This window comes from Schistocerca gregaria, chromosome 3 (assembly GCF_023897955.1).
Source record: "Schistocerca gregaria isolate iqSchGreg1 chromosome 3, iqSchGreg1.2, whole genome shotgun sequence".
Classification (NCBI taxonomy): domain Eukaryota; kingdom Metazoa; phylum Arthropoda; class Insecta; order Orthoptera; family Acrididae; genus Schistocerca; species Schistocerca gregaria.
The window spans coordinates 666,061,674-666,079,731 of record NC_064922.1 but is presented as its reverse complement, the minus strand read 5'-3'; the positions used below and the strand labels follow the sequence as shown (position 1 = coordinate 666,079,731).

At 40.8% G+C, this 18,058-nt stretch overlaps 1 protein-coding gene across 3 annotated transcripts in view; it reads left to right on the top strand.

Moving 5' to 3' along the window:
* Nucleotides 1-829: 829 nt before the first annotated feature.
* Nucleotides 830-18,058, top strand: part of LOC126356325 (calmodulin-binding transcription activator 1) — a 1,852,577-nt gene continuing 1,835,348 nt past the window's right edge. For 2 of the 3 annotated variants that reach the window (XM_050007299.1, XM_050007300.1), the window contains exon 1: nucleotides 874-1,084. The gene's annotated coding sequence lies outside the window, so the exon portion shown is untranslated. Of the gene's footprint in view, nucleotides 1,085-18,058 lie in introns of all 3 variants that reach the window. The other variant, XM_050007298.1, reaches the window with a different exon arrangement.

The window sequence follows — 18,058 nt, the reverse complement described above, 5'->3', positions numbered from 1 at the left end:
TCTTCATAGCTTTACCTTCCGGTATTTTCTCTGGCGATGGCATATATGTATCCAGATATACCTAAATTTTTTCTTTAAAAAATTACAACAAAATATGTAAAATGTGTGTAAGCTGTTGTAAACTATGTCGAAGCAGAGTATTTTTAAATAATAAAACTTACATACCAGAAAGTTATAAAAAGATAAAAGTAAACTGGCGTCTGCCCATACTGCAGGAGTGAAGATTTTGTTAGTCGAGGCACTAGAAGGGAGAAAGTAATGAGCGCAGCGCTCCAGCTGCTTTTTTTTTTCACAGGGAAAGATCCCCGGTCCGGATTTCGATAGCAGGCGATGTGGACCTGGGGCCGCCGTGGAGAGACTGGAACGAAGAAAAATCCGCGATTCCACTTGGGACTGAAACCCTGACATCCAAGGCCGGAGGTACTCTACCTGCTAGGCCTCTATGGCCACTTTACCAAAAATGTGTCGTCTTATAAAGTGAAATATTAGTTGGAGACACTTTTATCTGTAACTTTTGTAGGACAAAACGGAGTTTGTATTAGAATAAAGTTACAGGTGTGTTTCGCATGTACCCGAAAGTTATCTACTGCCATTCTTTAGAAAGTAAATTATTTAATTCGATGAACACCTGCTAAAAACTTTGAACTTCTAAGATTTTTTCAACAATTTTCTGTGGAATTGTAAGTACAGTTTCATTGGGTTTTTTTAATAAATGGCAGGCTGGTAGTGACCTTAAAACTATCAGGAATGATGCTCGATTTAAAGAACCCGCACGCCGTACCGAGAAAAGCGTCTGCTTGCGCATGCGCAGTGGACAAATGTTCGGTTTGTCAAGTCGAGAGTTTGCTAGCAAAGAACACGCGAAATATTGTTTGTTAATGTTACTGGTTACAATTCCTATGCACATTAAAATACTTGTCTATCGAATGTTAGTTATATATTCTCTGTAAATAGTCTTTAAGGGAGTGCCGAGGACAAGGATTGGTCTTCGAATGTCTCTTTGACAGTGCATTGTGGGAACTATTCCGGTGTATTCTGCAAGTATCTGTTGGTGCTACGATTTCATGGATTTAAAGAAATTTCGGTCAGTAAACAATCTGTTTCAATGACACCGTGGCAGTATTTTTACTCTGTTCATTTGCACATTGTAGTAACCTGTGGCACTTTAATTTTCTTACCATAGTGGCGCTTTATAGTGAAACGTCATTGTTGTTCTGTAGCTGTGTTTGGTTACATCTCTGTAAATTTGTGTATTTTGGTTCATACCATCTGTTGATATCGCATGAAGGTGCCAGGTAATGGTATGTCCACTTTAATTATTCTTCAATTTGTTTGCTAGCGTCCGCTATGGTCGAAATGCGATTCGATGTGGAGCAAGGTGTTATCTGCTGAAATATATATAAGCTTGTCATATAATATAACTTTGTTAGTTATCAGTTTTCGTAATTGCAATCACGAGAGAGTTAAATGTGTTAGTCGTTCATTCGTTAGTATGAAACAGCGCGTGTAAACTGCTACGATATTCCAGTAACAAGTGAGCATGCGTAACCATTTCATAGCTGTTCACGTTGCAAACATACTCAAACCTTGTATGTGTGTCAGAATACTAATGTGTATCAAACGACATGTAATGATCTGCTTTACGGGTTCCATTAACGACTTTTTGTCATTGCAGTCTGAAAGTTTCAACGTCTCGTTAAAATTTGTTGTAGGTAGCTGCGACCGCGCCTAGTAATTGTTTGGCAGAAGTAATTGATATATGAGCGAACTATAATAATGTTTTCACGTTATCGTTTTATTTGGTAACCGCTTCAGCTACTAATATGCGCGAATGACATCTACCCAAATTCATAAGTGTGAAATGAAATGAAAGTAAGCCACACTGTGGCTGTATTGTTTGACAGTTTCTTGAGTGACACCATTCCGAAATTTCAGCATACATATTTTCAACATTTTATGTGCGAGAATTCAAAATTCATTAGTTTGACTTGCACGATAATCCAGTTTGAATTTGCATCTGCTTGGTAATCTCCAACACATGTTTGCAACATCTAAAGCTTCTTATTCAGAAAATAATTCGTGTCCTTTCTGATGGTATCATAAAATATTGTAAGGAATCACATTATCCAACGAAATAGCCAGTTTCTTTTATTTTAATTCCAGTATTGGCGCGCGTAACAAGTAAAATTGTGAATGAGGTTAGAATATAGATCGTTGTTTTTTTTTTAACACATGTAGGCTACATCAGAATTAATAAGCATGTTCGAGATTGTGTTTTGGTGTTCTGTGTTCCTGATGCTAAGAAATTTTCGGTAATTTGGAAAAGATATATTTGTGCAGGTGGTCTGTCTGCTTCCCTAAACAATCCGTAATTAAAATCATATGTTACGTACTTGCTTATCCTTAATGAGCTATGTTTGCAGGACATAGGTTTTCAGCTTCCTGTTACACTTGTCATCAGATATAGGCCTATGCTGCTCATAGATGGTAGGCCTATATACTTTTATCAGTAAAGTTATTACTCATTTTTCCATAACATTTAAACTTAAGTTTCGCCTAAGATCTCATCTGAAACTCCAGTTCTGTGTAACTTTGACGGAAAATTACTTTGGTAATGTTGAAAACTTATCAGAATTTGCTTGTAAACAATGCAATAGATGCAAAGTTCAAGTTGATGGCCAAGTTTCAGTGCAGCTGTCAATAACATTTCATCATTTGTGTGACATCATATTGCTTTTAGCTACATACTTTTTTACAAATGGAGCTGTTATGAATCTGTCACCTTTTTATTTTCATGCTTAAGTTTTCTCAGTAGTGGTCCATGCGTTTTTCAGTATTGTTTACAAAAGTGAGAAGGTTGGTGGTTTTTCTTTGCTGAAGATACTATTCCATTTACTGTATGATTTTTTCCTGTTTTTCTTCCATTGTCATTGAGTTTTAAAAATGCTCTTACCAGTTGTGATAGTATTAGCTACCGGCCTTCTTATGTTCAGATACTGTTGTATTTCAGAAGCGAAGTTCTGTCATGTTTATGAACACACAAACACTAGTTTGCATTATATGCAATTTACCATTATTCAGGGAATCAGTGTACTTTGCGGAGGATTTTGCTTTCCAATTTTTTTCTAATTAGTGTTCCACTTACATTAGTCTAGAAAAATATTTCAGAGACAGTTTTTTATTTACACCATAATCATACTCCTTCCATTCGTTATGATTTTGGGGTGCCAGAAAGATATTCGGATAAGAAATAGCAATATATGGAAGCCCTTATCAAGTCATTAACAATAAAGTCTTCTCAGGTTACTATTAATATGTTGCTATCAAAAGTGTTTCTTAATTCTGTATCTGTCTCAATAACAGAGCTGGTAGAAGAAATGTACCATTTATTTCGTGCATTTTAGAGGCTATCTGTGTGCAGCCCGAACAGGCCATGAAGGCCAGACTATACCAGTCAGCTGAACCTACCAATATTAATATTGGCTTTGTCACATAACATAGTGAGAAAACGGAACACTGATAATATGTCATCTGTATTTAATTTTGTAATGTAGGCTGTGGTGACAAGGCTGATCAGTAACTGGGTCTGAAGCTTAGGTTAGGTTGAAAGGTGCCACTTTGGTTGTGAGTTAGTGAAACAGTATTGATTGGATGTTTCAGTTAATCTCAGTATTTAGCAAGATGAAAGGAGGAACATTAAAACATAATTTTGTAAGTTAATGAAATGTAAAGAATTATTATGTTGTACCGAGTATTCCCCCCCCCCCCCCCCCCAGTTCAATGAGATGAAAGCGACAGTGGTTACTACATCTGTCACTGCTTAATGTGAGCTCTAACTAGTAGCCTACTTTGTTCAGTATTACTTTAGAAACCAAAAAAGCTATAATCAGCTGATTTGTTATTGAAAGCTTCTGGGCATTACCATTGCAGTTATAAGCCTGTTGGCCTTCCCCTTTTTCTCCTCTGTTCAGATTTATTGAACAGGAGATTGTTTCATAGGTTTTGAACAGTATTTGCATTCATATAGAATGTTTTGAAGGGAAACGTCTGATTTTAATATCAGCTTCATTTCAGTCACAACAATTATAGGCTCGAATATAGGGCATTTTTAAGTGGAATATTCCACGCTTACATCTATCCAAAAACAAAAATTAAGAATCCTCTTACATACATAGATATTCAGCCTATAGTTAGCACAGATCAAGCAGTGGAATCTGTAATCATTGCCACACAATGTCAAGTGTGTCAGCAGATCATTGTAATGCTCTGTACACATTCATTGTAAAGACAGAGTTGGTGTGCACTAAAACTTACTGATGTATACACTTACAAATAATACATAATTTCTTTCAGAGGTTATTTTTTTTATCAGTTCTCTGTTGTCTTGTGTTGCATATTTTTTATACAGAGAATTGATGTTATGTGCAATCCATTGTAATTCTAGATGCCACAGCCTTTTTTAGCTTTCCTGTTTGGATTATGCAAGTTCACAAAATTATTGGTTGCATTCACATTGTCGATGAACAGAGTAAACACACAATTACCTCTGTCAATTCTGTTGGCTATATTTATAAATTCAGTTGAACGAACAGTATTCGAATGGTGATTGCTGATTACCATCTTAAATATTTACTTCTAACCTTTTTTCCACTCTCTTAGATGGCCGTTAAATTTTTGGAATAACTTTGCAGCACTAGATAATAGGGTAGGTGAACAGAGATTAGTAGTCCATCATTTTAAGGGCTCTCTAACTCTTTCACCTAAAGTTGTATCAACTCGAAGCGTTACTTTTCCACTAAAATCAGTGAGCAAGATGGCACAGTGTTAAAGGTACTGCGCGTCTTTTCGAGGTACTGGGGCACGAAGTACCAGCTGACTGTCCAGATTTTTGTTGTACACTGTGTCTCAAAATTACTTCCAGTAACTGCTGGGATACTTCATTTGCAACATCATGGCTAATTTTCGTGGTTGCCCTAATCCATATAAGCTAGTGCTCTATTTCTAATGATTCCATTGTCAAAGGATGTGAAAATCTATTTTTTATATCTCCGCTCACTGCATTGAAAAATCTCTCTCTCTCTCTCTCTCTCTCTCTCTCTCTCTCTCTCTCTTTCTTACCATGATTAGTGTTGTGTTCAAATTTCTTTCCATGTTTCATAGATTTCAGTATTAAAACTGTTTCCCTTTTACATTTTGTGACTGGTTTCGCCTATGAACTGTGTTGCCATTCTTCATAATTGAGAAGTGTACTTAACAGTGAAGTAATTTATCATGGTGCAGGAGCTTTTACTTCTCTTACTAGTTTTCCCAATGTGGTATAGGTGCAATTTTGACGTAAATAAACAAAACATTTTGTGGAAACCTAGTATCCGCTTGTTATCTTGTACGTTTTCTTCTACATGTAACTACTATACTTTCCTATAAAAATAGATAATAAATTCGTGACCAGCATCAGGAACACACACATTTCAGTTGTGCAATTATCAGAATTAAGAAGCGTAAGCCTGTTTCACGTGAATCTTCTGGGCTGAGAGCACAGAGTCAATGTGTAGATCTTTTTGCTTATGTTTTCTCCCCATCTGTGGGACATAGCTTCAGTGATGAATCAGCAACTTCATCAAAAGATCAAGAGGTTCCAAATTTATAGGTGGTTTATGAGCTGTACAGTGTACCCCACCATTTGCCAAGTTTTGCCGAATGAGTGATTATCTGTTCCCCAAGACATCATCCTTTATTGAAGTAATCAGTTCTTACTATCTGGGTGCAAAATCAGCTCCTATATTTTAACTCCCTCTTCTTTTCTTTTTAAATTGTAGGATCGATTTTAATTACTATTTCCTCTCTATACGAGGTTATTGATCACATAGCAGAAATTTTGGTCAAGCATGAAATTCTACAAATGATTGTTAAGGATACCAGGAAAATATAAAAGAATGCCTGAAAACTGCAAAGTATGTATGTCATCTATTGTTGACAACTTGTATGTATTAAATTCTGTGTAGTTGTAGCCAAGTATATATTGGAACTACAGAAAGATATGTTAACAGTTAGCCAAGCATAAAAGCAACTGTGGTTTGGATAAACCGGCAAATTGGCTGTAGCAAAATACCCTTTTTAAAGTACTGTATAGAGGATCATGTGTACGGTGATGCAATAGAAATTTGTAAACACCGTGATAATTTTAACAGAAAAGAAGAGGGAGTTAAAAAAATATGAATGCCAACTTTGCATCGATAGTGATAGTTGCATATTTGCTATATGCATTTTCAAGGTTGACGAATGGGGGTTGAATGTTTTCATAATTTAGAAAAGATTGTGGACCTTAACCATTATCAGTTAGAGTTATTATCAAAATCATTTAAAATTTCCTGAGTTACCTGAACCACTTTGTGCTGAAAGATCGTGAAACTTCCATGAACACAAAGAGGGAATTCAATGAAATTCATGGATTTACAGATAATTTGTACTCCTGTTATTAAATTGCTTGTAACATTTTAAGTTATTGTGAGTAAAAAAAAAGTACCTATTGAAATAGCACTTTTTTAAAAAAATTAGTTATTAAAATCCTTAAATTGTTATCAAACAAGATAGAATGTGTCGGGAAAATCTTTTCTACTTGGTACTTCCACAGCTAGTAATATGTGTTAAAGGGCATCTTACTGTATACCATGAGTTGCCTGTAAAGAACTTAACTGGGAGACTGGTATTCAAGCATAGAGCCCACTGTCATTGGCATACATTGTGAATATCCACGTATATTTTGACTTAAAAAAAGAGATTATAATTAACATGCACATTGTTTGACATGAGTGTACGCAATATTGGCCATTGGTGATGGGCTATATGCTCAAATATTAGGCTTGACGATTAAATAATTACATGCAGCTAATGGTGTAGCAAGATGTCTTTCATCCAAACGTGTTGGATGTATTAAACATGATGGTGGTATTTATCACCGCCTTATAGTGGACGGGCTGTCAGCATCAGGAGTGTCGATGCCTCCATAAAAGGAATGGGTGCGCAGGTAATGTGGTCTTAGAATAGATCACATCTCAGTCCTTTTAAAAACTCTTTTACTTCAAGGAAATAAACTTCTGACTGTATGTCCTCAATTTCCATGTTGATGTTAAAGACAGTATTATCTACTGCTTGATTAGTGTATTTCAAGAATAATACCATTGTTTCATTGCAAATATGATACGTTCAATCATTGCTGTATGGAAGACAAAAGTGTAATTCATTTGGTATTGTATAAGGAAAGTAAAATTGCCCACAACTAAGAAGTTGGTTTGATCACCATAGTGTTGTATTTGACATTGGTGTTTTCGAGGCATTATATCATTGCTTCACTCTGAATGATAAACGGACAGCCCCTGCTAATTGTTGGGAGAGCTACAGTTTAACATTGACTCAAAACTACGTTGTAGTTCGGAATTTTTCCTCTGTGGACGTCATTGTTGGAGGTGAAACTCGTGTTAAATGGTAGAATAGACTCTACCGAGCAGGGGTTGAATCACAAACCTTTATACTTGCTCTAATCTGACACTTCCTCATTTAGGCACTGAACTGCAACATTATTTCATAAGCTGTAGCTGAAAATGTGCATATGTTGAACTGAATGGAGACAGAGAAATGCAGGTTTTGTTCTATTTTTTGTTCCCTTTCCACATCATCTCTCAACTTTTGCTTGACCTGCACTCTACGGCAGTTGTAGCATATTAATGCAATTATTGTGACAGGATAGCAACGAACACACTAATCAGATACGGTTGTTAACCCATTATTAGGGATCAACAAATGACAGATGTAACTTTAATCACAACGCTAACAGCTATCTTTATACTGTTCAAACCCATTTAGTGTGAACATTGGTGTTAACTGGAATTTGCATCCGCAAATCCAAATATTCTGACAAATAATAGAGTAGTGACGAATAAAGTACTTACTTGCTTTGTTTTTGAGTATTATGATTTCCTTGATAGTGTTGCAATTCCTCTGGAAAACCTGAAATTCTCAGGTACTTAAATTTTACCTGGAAATATCAGGGAAATCTCAGGATACTCATAAAATCAAAGGGACTTCCACATTTTTAAACTAGCACGGAAATTGAATTTTGTTGAGTTTTGTAAATCACAACTCTACCCTGCTGACCGTTAATTTATCAGAACATCTTGATACTATCTTCACCCTCGCACCTGAATTCTCAGGGATTTTGTGTTCTACGTTTGAGTAGCTACCCTGTGTTAGCTATACTTTCTCCCAAGAAACTGAAATCAACCATTCACCTTCCCTGCTTCCAACCTCACATGCTTGTTCCATTTCATATTGTTTTGCAACTTGACATCTAGATATTTAACATGAGCGTCTAGCAGTGCACCACTAATACTGTATTCGAACATTAAAGAATCATTTTTCGTATTCATCTGCATTAGCTAATTTTTTTTCTACATTTAGAGCAGGCTACTGTTCCCCAAACCAAATAGTTCTGTCTAAAATGTCATTTATCCTGCTGCAGTCACTCAAACATGATACTTTCTTGTATACTACAGTGTCATCAGCAAACAGTCACAGGTTATTGTTCACCCTATCTGCCAGGTCATTTATGTGTACAGAGAACAGGAGATAGCTGTACTATCAGATTTTGCTGTGGCACTCCTGATGATACCATTGTCACCGATGAACACTTGCAATCCAGGAAAAACAGGCGGGGTTATACACACATCAAAAAAAGTTTTGCATCACCCCAGTTTCCAGAACTCCTGAAGATAGACGATGACTGTGGATATTGTATCACAGAGACAGTCCCTTTGACTGTTCAGAGATGTCACTAAACCTGTCCATAGATGTAAACAGCCATGCATGAGCAGCGCCTATTAGATGGAGGGGGTTCGACAGCCAATCAGTTCCAGTCATTCCACCAGGAAGGAGGTACACGGCTTGTGTTGTCTAGTTCAACCATGCCTAGATGGTCAGCACTGCAGTTAGATTGTGTCTGCAGTGTTACTTTTTGCCAGGAATGGGCTCTCAACAAGGGAAGCATCCAGGTGTCTCGGAGTGAACCAAAGCGATGTTGTTTGGACATGGAAGAGATACAGAGAGACAGGAACTGTCAATGACAAGCCTCTCTCAGGCTGCCCAAGGGTTACTACTGCAGTGGATGATCGCTACCTATAGATTATGTCTCGGAGGAACCCTGACAGCAATGCCACCGTGTTGAAAAATGCTTTTCTTGAAACCATCAGGATGTCATGTTATGACTCAAACTGTGCGCAATAGGCTGCATGATTCGCAACTTCACTCCCGGCGTCCATGGCGAGGTCCATCTTTGCAACCACAACACCGTGCAGCACTGTACAGATGGGCCGAACAACATGCCGAATCGACCACTCAGGATTGGCATCACATTCTATTCACCGATGAGTGTCACATATGCCTTCAACCAAACAATTGTCAGAGACGTGTTTGGAGGCAACCCGTCAGGCTGAATTCCTTAGACACATTGTCCTGCAAGTGTAGCAAGGTGAAGAAGGTTCACTGCTGTTTTGGTGTGGCATTATGTAGGCCAACGTACTCCGCTGGAGGTCATGGAAGGTGCCGTAATGGCTGTACGATACGTGAATGCCTTCCTCTGATCAATAGTGCAACCATATTGGCAGTGAATTTGTCTTCAGGGAAGACAATTCGCGCCCCCATAGTACACATCTTGTGAATGACTTCCTTCAGGATAACGACATCGCTCAACTAGAGTGGCCAGCATGTTCTCCAGACATGAACCCTATTGTACATGCCTGGGATGGATTGAAAAGGGCTGTTTATGGACGATGTGACCCACCAACCACTCTGAGGGGTCTACGTCAAATCGCCGTTAAGGAGTGGGACAATCTGGGCTAACAGGCCTTGATGAACTGTGGATAGTATGCCATGACGAATACAGGCATGCATCAATGCAAGAGGACTTGCTACTGGATATTAGAGGTACTGGTATGTACAGCAATCCGGACCACCACCTCTGAAGGTCTTGCTGTATTGTGGTACAACACGAAATGTGTGGTTTTCATGAGCAATAAAAAGGGTGGAAATGATGTTTATGTTGATCTCTGTTCCAATTTTCTATACAGGTTCTGAAACTCTCAGAACCGAAGTAATGCAAAGCTTTTTTTTTTTTTTTTGTATTACTTAGAAGTCTTTGAGCCACATACATATCCAAGAACCTATTCTGCAGTTGGGCATTGTGTCAGATGCTTTCCAAAAATCTTGGAGTGCAGAGTCTGTCTGTCTCCCCATCATCCATGATTCACAGGATATTATGTGATATTGAGTCTCAAGGTCTTTCGGCTCCATCCCAGGGTAGTTTATGCAAAGTCCATTCTACAGCTAACAATTTTGTCTGCCTGGAGTCAGCCATCCGGTCAACTTTTTCCCACATCAACACATTATTGCTGTCGTCTTCGACTTGCAAAAGGCTTATGACACTACATGCCATCAACACGTCCTCATTATCCTACATGAATTTGTCTGAAACCTTGTGGTTTCAGATTGGTACTTTCTGTGCCTCCACCCCCTTCCCCGCCCCATATACAAGAGAAACAGGTCTTGCAGTGCTGTGTATGGAGTGTCCCCCTTTTCGTAGTCTGTTGGTGGTCTAGCTGCAGCTGTGGGGTCTACAATGTCACCCTTCTTGGATGCTGATGATTTTTGCATTTACTGTTGCTTCTCCCTCTAGGGTGCTGTATGAAAGGTGCATTCCTGGGCTCTCACCCAAGACTTTCGATTTTTTGGCCACAAAGGCACGTTGTGCACGTCTGTCACCATTGTACTGTCATCCACAACCTGAACTCTACCTCAATGACCAGTTGTTCAGTATGGTGAAGTCTTACCAGTTCCTGGGACTGGTCATCAATGCCCACTTGACGTGGGCAACTTAAGCGTATGTGCTGGTGCTGATCCCATCTTAATACTCTTTGCTGCCTCAGTAACAAAAGTTGGGATGCAGACCGCTTTACAGTTTTGTGGCTTTATAGATCTCTGAAATTGTCCTGTCTTGACAGCGGACATCTGGCATATGACCCAACATCGCCTTCAACCTTGATGATTCTGGACTTGATATTTCTTTGTGAGGTCCAACTTGTGACAGCTGCCTTTTGGATCAGTCCTGTGAACAGCCTAATCATAGAGGCTGGGCTCCCTACACCACAGATCATGTGCCAACAAATGATGCTTAACTATGTGATACATATTTGTTGCTCCCATGAGCATCTGAACTTTTGCACCCCTTTTCCTTGTAGGGAGATCCACCTCCCACAACAGTGTCCCAGGTCCGGATCATCATCACAGTTCACATACAGTGTCTGAGCTCTGAGCTCAAACTTCCACCTCTTGTTAGGTAGCAATCATGTACGCTCCGTGGGGTGTACCCCTTCCTTGGATCTGCCGTGACCTGTTCCTTTGAACCGAAGGACCGTTAACCCCATAGTTTTTCACTGTCTGTTCCTGTCCATCCTTGGTGCAGTTCTAGGTTAGGAAGTGGTATACACTGATGGCTCTGTGGTCGATGGATGAACCCCGATGGATGAACCAGTGTTCCCTACACACATGCATGGTTCAGTGAACAACGCTCCATGTTGAAAGGATGCAGTGTATTCACTGCAGAATTGGTGGCCATTGGTGAAACCCTTAGTCACATTCGTTATTGCGCCGCCAAGACAGTCTTTATTGGCAGGCTTCAGGCTATTGACCAGTGATACCCACAACACCCACTGGTCATATCTATTCAGGGTCTCATTTGACCTCTGTCAAACTGGATGGTCAGTCAATCTTTATCTGGACTCCAGGTCACTTTGGGGATGCCAGGGAGTGAACATGAACATGTTGACCCGTTGGTGAAGTTGGCTATGAGGACACTGACTTGGGGACTGGAAATGGACTTTCATTTGACTCTGTGGCATCAGTTGTTGGAGGCATGGAACATGGATTGGTGTTCGTTGGTTTCTCTGAACAAACTGTGAGCAATAAAGGGGACCACGGCAAAGTAGCAGTCTTTCCTTCACACTTCTCACAGGGAATCTACCATTCTGTCAGCTTCACATTGGCCACATGGCAACATGCTACAATGTTGAGATTCACCCCACTGTTGATGTGGGGCCTGTCTGATGGTGACCCACATCCTGCTGGACTGGTCTAATTTAGCCACCTTACAGAAAAACCTTAAACTTACTTACACATTGCTTCTTGTGCTAGCAGCCAACACCAAAGGGGCTGATTTGGTTATATGTTTTTACCTGTGAAGTTAGTTTCTGCTCCTCTTTGTGAAGTAGGGAACTTTGGCCTCATCAGCTACTTGAGGGATTGCAGAGATGCCCCATCTCCTGCTCCAGTCCAGGGGATCCATGACTGACTTTGCTCGGTAGCTTAGCTCCTGATCTTCTTTTACGTCTTTCTCATTGTCATTGTTTTCCTTCCTGAGGCTTTAACAACTTGTCTTCATTGCTGGTTTCTTGTGGTAATAAAGGGTGAGGAAACATCAGTGAGATGCAGTGTGTGGGTCTCTCACTGTGTAGCGTGTCCTGGGGGGCTCCAGCTGCTTTCATCTCACATACCTTCACTCTCTTACCCCTCTTTCACATCTGCTTGCTTCTATCTCATTTGTTGATTGACGGTTACAGTTGGGCCGGTGTGGCCGAGTGGTTCTAGGCGATTAACCCTAGCATTACCAACATATTTTTTGTTACATGTAATACAAACGGGGGGGGGGGGGGGGGGGGGGGCCTCAAAGGCCCATAAAGAATACCACAATTTATTTGATCATAAATCAAGTTTATTTACTTATGATACCTCTAATAACAATTCAAAATGCTTAGACATTGTTTTTGTATACTGGATAATAAAAGATGTTATTATAATAGGAATAAAATGAACAAATCACGGGATTCAGTTTATATATTTTTTGGAGTAATGTTTCAAAATAGTGTTTTCTTATAAAAACGACTTTTTTAATTTGATACACTACATGGAGCAAACAAAATTTACTGTCTCATTCTGCAACGCGTTTTTCACACAACACTGTCTTCCTGCAGTGTTTCCCCACAGATGTGTTTGTGGCACTGAGAGCAGGTAACAGTTGACGTTCACAGCTTGTTGTACTTGATCTTTGTAGATGCAGCTTCTTGGCAGCATAGGTGGCACCGTCCACGTGTTCCTGGTTCTGCTGTTGAGGATGATGGTTCTACAGAGCAGCTGAGCTTCCGTTGTGTGATGCTTTCCATTGCCATTATTACTGGCTTCTGAAGTCCATACAAATTTTGTGCCCGTTTATCTACTAGAGATCTTATTAGTTCGAGACCTAAGTTAGTGATAAAAACCCTTCTGCGGTTTAGCAAATTCTTTTTCCAATTTGGAAAGTTGAGGAGGAAGAGTGAATATGCATTTATTGCTGCTATGTCAATGAGTGTGTAGAAGAGGGACAAAGGCCATCTTCTTGTTCCTCTCTTTGTGCTGTAGTGTCTTGCCATCTGGTCTATGGTGTCCACGCCTCCCTTTGTAGAATTATAAAAAAGATTTATGTTAGTCTTTTTTGAGTCTTCATTCAACACCCCTTCTGAGTGATAAGTTGAAAGCATCAACAGCAGTCGCTTTGGCTTCTCGCGGACTAGCGTTGATGCAAGAGTAACTGGTGGCCTCTGTGTCTGAGGGTCAGTATAAGCAAAGATGGAAGAGTGTAAACTGCGGCCAGTTGTAGTCTTCAGGTCTTCAGGTATGTGTCGTCTGTTAGACTGTAGGGTGCCAACAAGTGTGAGGTGAAAATCATTCCATAGTGTCTCAGCAAGCTCCACTGAAGTATAGTACCGATCTGTGGTAACATTACGGCCTGATTTTTCAATAGGTTTTATTAGTCTCTTTACAATTTCCATCGGTCCATTTGAATGCTGTGTATTTCCTGACTTGCTTGTATAGATGTCCATGCTGATCACATATCTAGTCTCAGAATCAGACAGCATTCGAATTAGAATGCCGTATTTTCCAGATTTTTCTTTTAGAAACACCTTGAATGGACAGCGACCACAGAACAAAGACAACATCTCATCCACTGTTGTATGTAGACCAGGAATGAAATACAATGGAAGTGAAGAATTGAAGCTTTCAAAAATTTCCCTCATTGGAGCAAACTGGTCAGTCTCGCGACGAATTTCTCTTGTGTTCTTATCATCAAACCTCAATATTTTAGTCAATTCGAAAAATCGGGTCCGACTCATTGATCCATAGTACACTTGTCGGCCCTGAAGCAAAGACCATAAATCTTGGACAGGTATCTTATTGTCATGATTTGAACCCATGATTAGCAAGAGTCCTATATAACAAAATAACTCATCTTCATCTGTGTGCTGAATACCTAGTCGAGAAGCTTCTTCATTTGAGTGTAGTTTTATTAGATTCATAATTTGAGGTGTAAAAAAGAGCTCTATAGCCTCTTTCGGAGACACAATTCTTCCTTGTTGTCCTAGTCCCATTCTTTCTCGCACTATATTTTGTACAGAACGCCGATATTGTCGAGATGGCTTCGTAATATGCTCTCGTCCACTTTTTGCAATGAATTTATCACATTCCGTATCATTATCATCATCTGGTGGATTGGCTTCAACCTCATCTTCATTCTCAGACGATGAATCAGTTCTAATTTCTTCCACATCATCATCCACTTCACTTTCTTCTAAATCTGATTAGTTCAAAACTTCTTCTAGCACTCTTTCAATGGAACTATCACGTAAACGTTGTCTACTCATGTTGCTGGTTCAACAGCAGCAGAAACACTGAAAATAACAATGGTCCGCTTCATAATAATATGTCTGAAGGCAACAATGCCAAAATTCGTTTCATGGTAAGAATTTGAAACGAAAGACTCAACCTCGTAAATCTTTCCTTGCTATTACCAACGGGTGGGCTTCTAAGGCCCACAGAGAATTAAATCAAGTAAATGAATTTTAATTACATTTTTATTCTGAAATTCTATAATAACTCAATAGTACATTCAATAACGAACAATTACCTTTGCTTTCAAGTTCATATACACTCCTGGAAATTGAAATAAGAACACCGTGGATTCATTGTCCCAGGAAGGGGAAACTTTATTGACACATTCCTGGGGTCAGATACATCACATGATCACACTGACAGAACCACAGGCACATAGACACAGGCAACAGAGCATGCACAATGTCGGCACTAGTACAGTGTATATCCACCTTTCGCAGCAATGCAGGCTGCTACTCTCCCATGGAGACGATCGTAGAGATGCTGGATGTAGTCCTGTGGAACGGCTTGCCATGCCATTTCCACCTGGCGCCTCAGTTGGACCAGTGTTCGTGCTGGACGTGCAGACCGCGTGAGACGACGCTTCATCCAGTCCCAAACATGCTCAATGGGGGACAGATCCGGAGATCTTGCTGGCCAGGGTAGTTGACTTACACCTTCTAGAGCACGTTGGGTGGCATGGGATACATGCGGACGTGCATTGTCCTGTTGGAACAGCAAGTTCCCTTGCCGGTCTAGGAATGGTAGAACGATGGGTTCGATGACGGTTTGGATATACCGTGCACTATTCAGTGTCCTCTCGACGATCACCAGAGGTGTACGGCCAGTGTAGGAGATCGCTCCCCACACCATGATGCCGGGTGTTGGCCCTGTGTGCCTCGGTCGTATGCAGTCCTGATTGTGGCGCTCACCTGCACGGCGCCAAACACGCGTACGACCATCATTGGCACCAAGGCAGAAGCGACTCTCATCGCTGAAGATGACACGTCTCCATTCGTCCCTCCATTCACACCTGTCGCGACACCACTGGAGGCGGGCTGCACGATGTTGGGGCGTGAGCGGAAGACGGCCTAACGGTGTGCGGGACCCTAGCCCAGCTTCATGGAGACGGTTGCGAATGGTCCTCACCGATACCCTCGGAGCAACAGTGTCCCTAATTTGCTGGGAAGTGGCGGTGCGGTCCCCTACGGCACTGCGTAGGATCCTACGGTCTTGGCGTGCATCCGTGCGTCGCTGCGGTCCGGTCCCAGGCCGACGGGCACGTGCACCTTCCGCCAACCACTGGCGACAACATCGATGTACTTTGGAGACCTCACGCCCCACGTGTTGAGCAATTCGGCGGTACGTCCACCCGGCCTCCCGCATGCCCACTATACGCCCTCGCTCAAAGTCCTTCAACTGCACATACGGTTCACGCCCACGCTGTCGCGGCATGCTACCAGTGTTAAAGACTGTGATGGAGCTCCGTATGCCACGGCAAACTGGCTGACACTGACGGCGGTGGTGCACAAATGCTGCGCAGCTAGCACCATTCGACGGCCAACACCGCGGTTCCTGGTGTGTCCGCTGTGCCGTGCGTGTGATCATTGCTTGTACAGCCCTCTCGCTGTGTCCGGAGCAAGTATGGTGGGTCTGACACACCGGTGTCAATGTGTTCTTTTTTCCATTTCCAGGAGTGTATCAAAGGGTGTGGATACAACATAGAAAAACTGAGTCAGTGGGCCTACGAGGCCCCCCCGTTGGTAATGCTAGGGTTAAGTCTGGAACTGCGTGACCACTATGGTCGGAGATTCGAATCCTGCCTCTGGCATGGGTGTGTGTGATGTCCTTGGGTTAGTTAGGTTTAAGTAGTTCTAAGTTATAGGGGACTGATGACCTCAGATGTTAAGTCCCATAGTGCTCAGAGCCTTTTGACTCTTCTTGACTTGATGCATGTAAGATGGAGGGACTGATGACTTCATAGTTTGGTCACTTTAACCCCCTGAATCCAATACAGTCAGCTAGGTACTTTGATTTGGGAGATTATGGGACCAAATCAGTATCGTCCAAAAATATCCCACACTTGTAATAAAGTATCGCCAGTAAAACCAGACTCTGTAGCACTACTGTGTTGGTGGCACTCAGTATGAGGATAGCGAATTAGAGTTCAGGTCATGGAAAAAGTTTTTGCTGCCAGTATTGCCCAGAAAGCAGTCAGTGGTGGTGTATAAATTGTCGGGATAAAATTCCAAACTCTCCATTGTGTCTCATGGAAAGAAGGCCTGTGGTATTGTTAATGATGATACGTCTGTTGAAAGGAGACATTAAGCTTGGCAGCTTCATTGATGCTATTCAAGATTAGTGTGCTGTGTTTTTGCATCTGGTTTCACTGTTTTATTTTTTCATTGCCGTCAACAGTGCACTCATCGCACTTACTAGCATTTAACATTCACACTAAAATGCAGCACTCATGTTACATGGAGCAGAGATGCCCAATATGTGGGAAAAGAGAAAGTATTTCCAATTAATGCAACAGAATCCCCAGTGGAAATTACAGCCAGAGTCAGAAGTTGATTTACTGGCGTACATCTCTGCAACACCAGGGGAGAAACAATCGAAAATGGTTTTCATGTTTGCAATTCGTTGAGTGATATTATGATTAAATTGTTGAGCGCTACATCGGACCACTGTTTCTGCTTCTGACTGCCTTTTAAATCATCTGTGCGCTCAGAAGACTATATCTGTCATTTTTTAACATAATACTTGTCGCGTTTGCATTATGCAATCCATAAAGAACACAACAGTGGTTTAATAGCTTCACCTTACCTAAATTCACAAGAAGACCATTGTTAAATGTCCTATGGACACCCCATACTCCACACTATGGACAAGTCCAACGGAATGATATTGGCTGGAGGGTTGTACTACACTGCAACATGCCAGTTTGCATTGCCCCATCAACTGCCTTCTTACATGCTCACCACTACAGCAGCAGATTATCATAGGTCACTGGAGTAATGAAGAGAACTAAACAGTTAGGAAAAGATGCAGGTCATTACCATTTTCAAGAAGGGTCATCAGACATGTGCATAATAATAGGTTTATAGCAATTACTTCAGCCTGTTGTAGTTTTGGAACACATTTTATGCTTATGTGTGAGAGTGATTCAGAACTTAATTAATATGCAAATGAAGCGATACAGAAAAATTACAACCAAATCATTTTTGATGTAGTTCCTAAGTGTATGTGACTGTAGGCTTTCCCGGCGTAAACT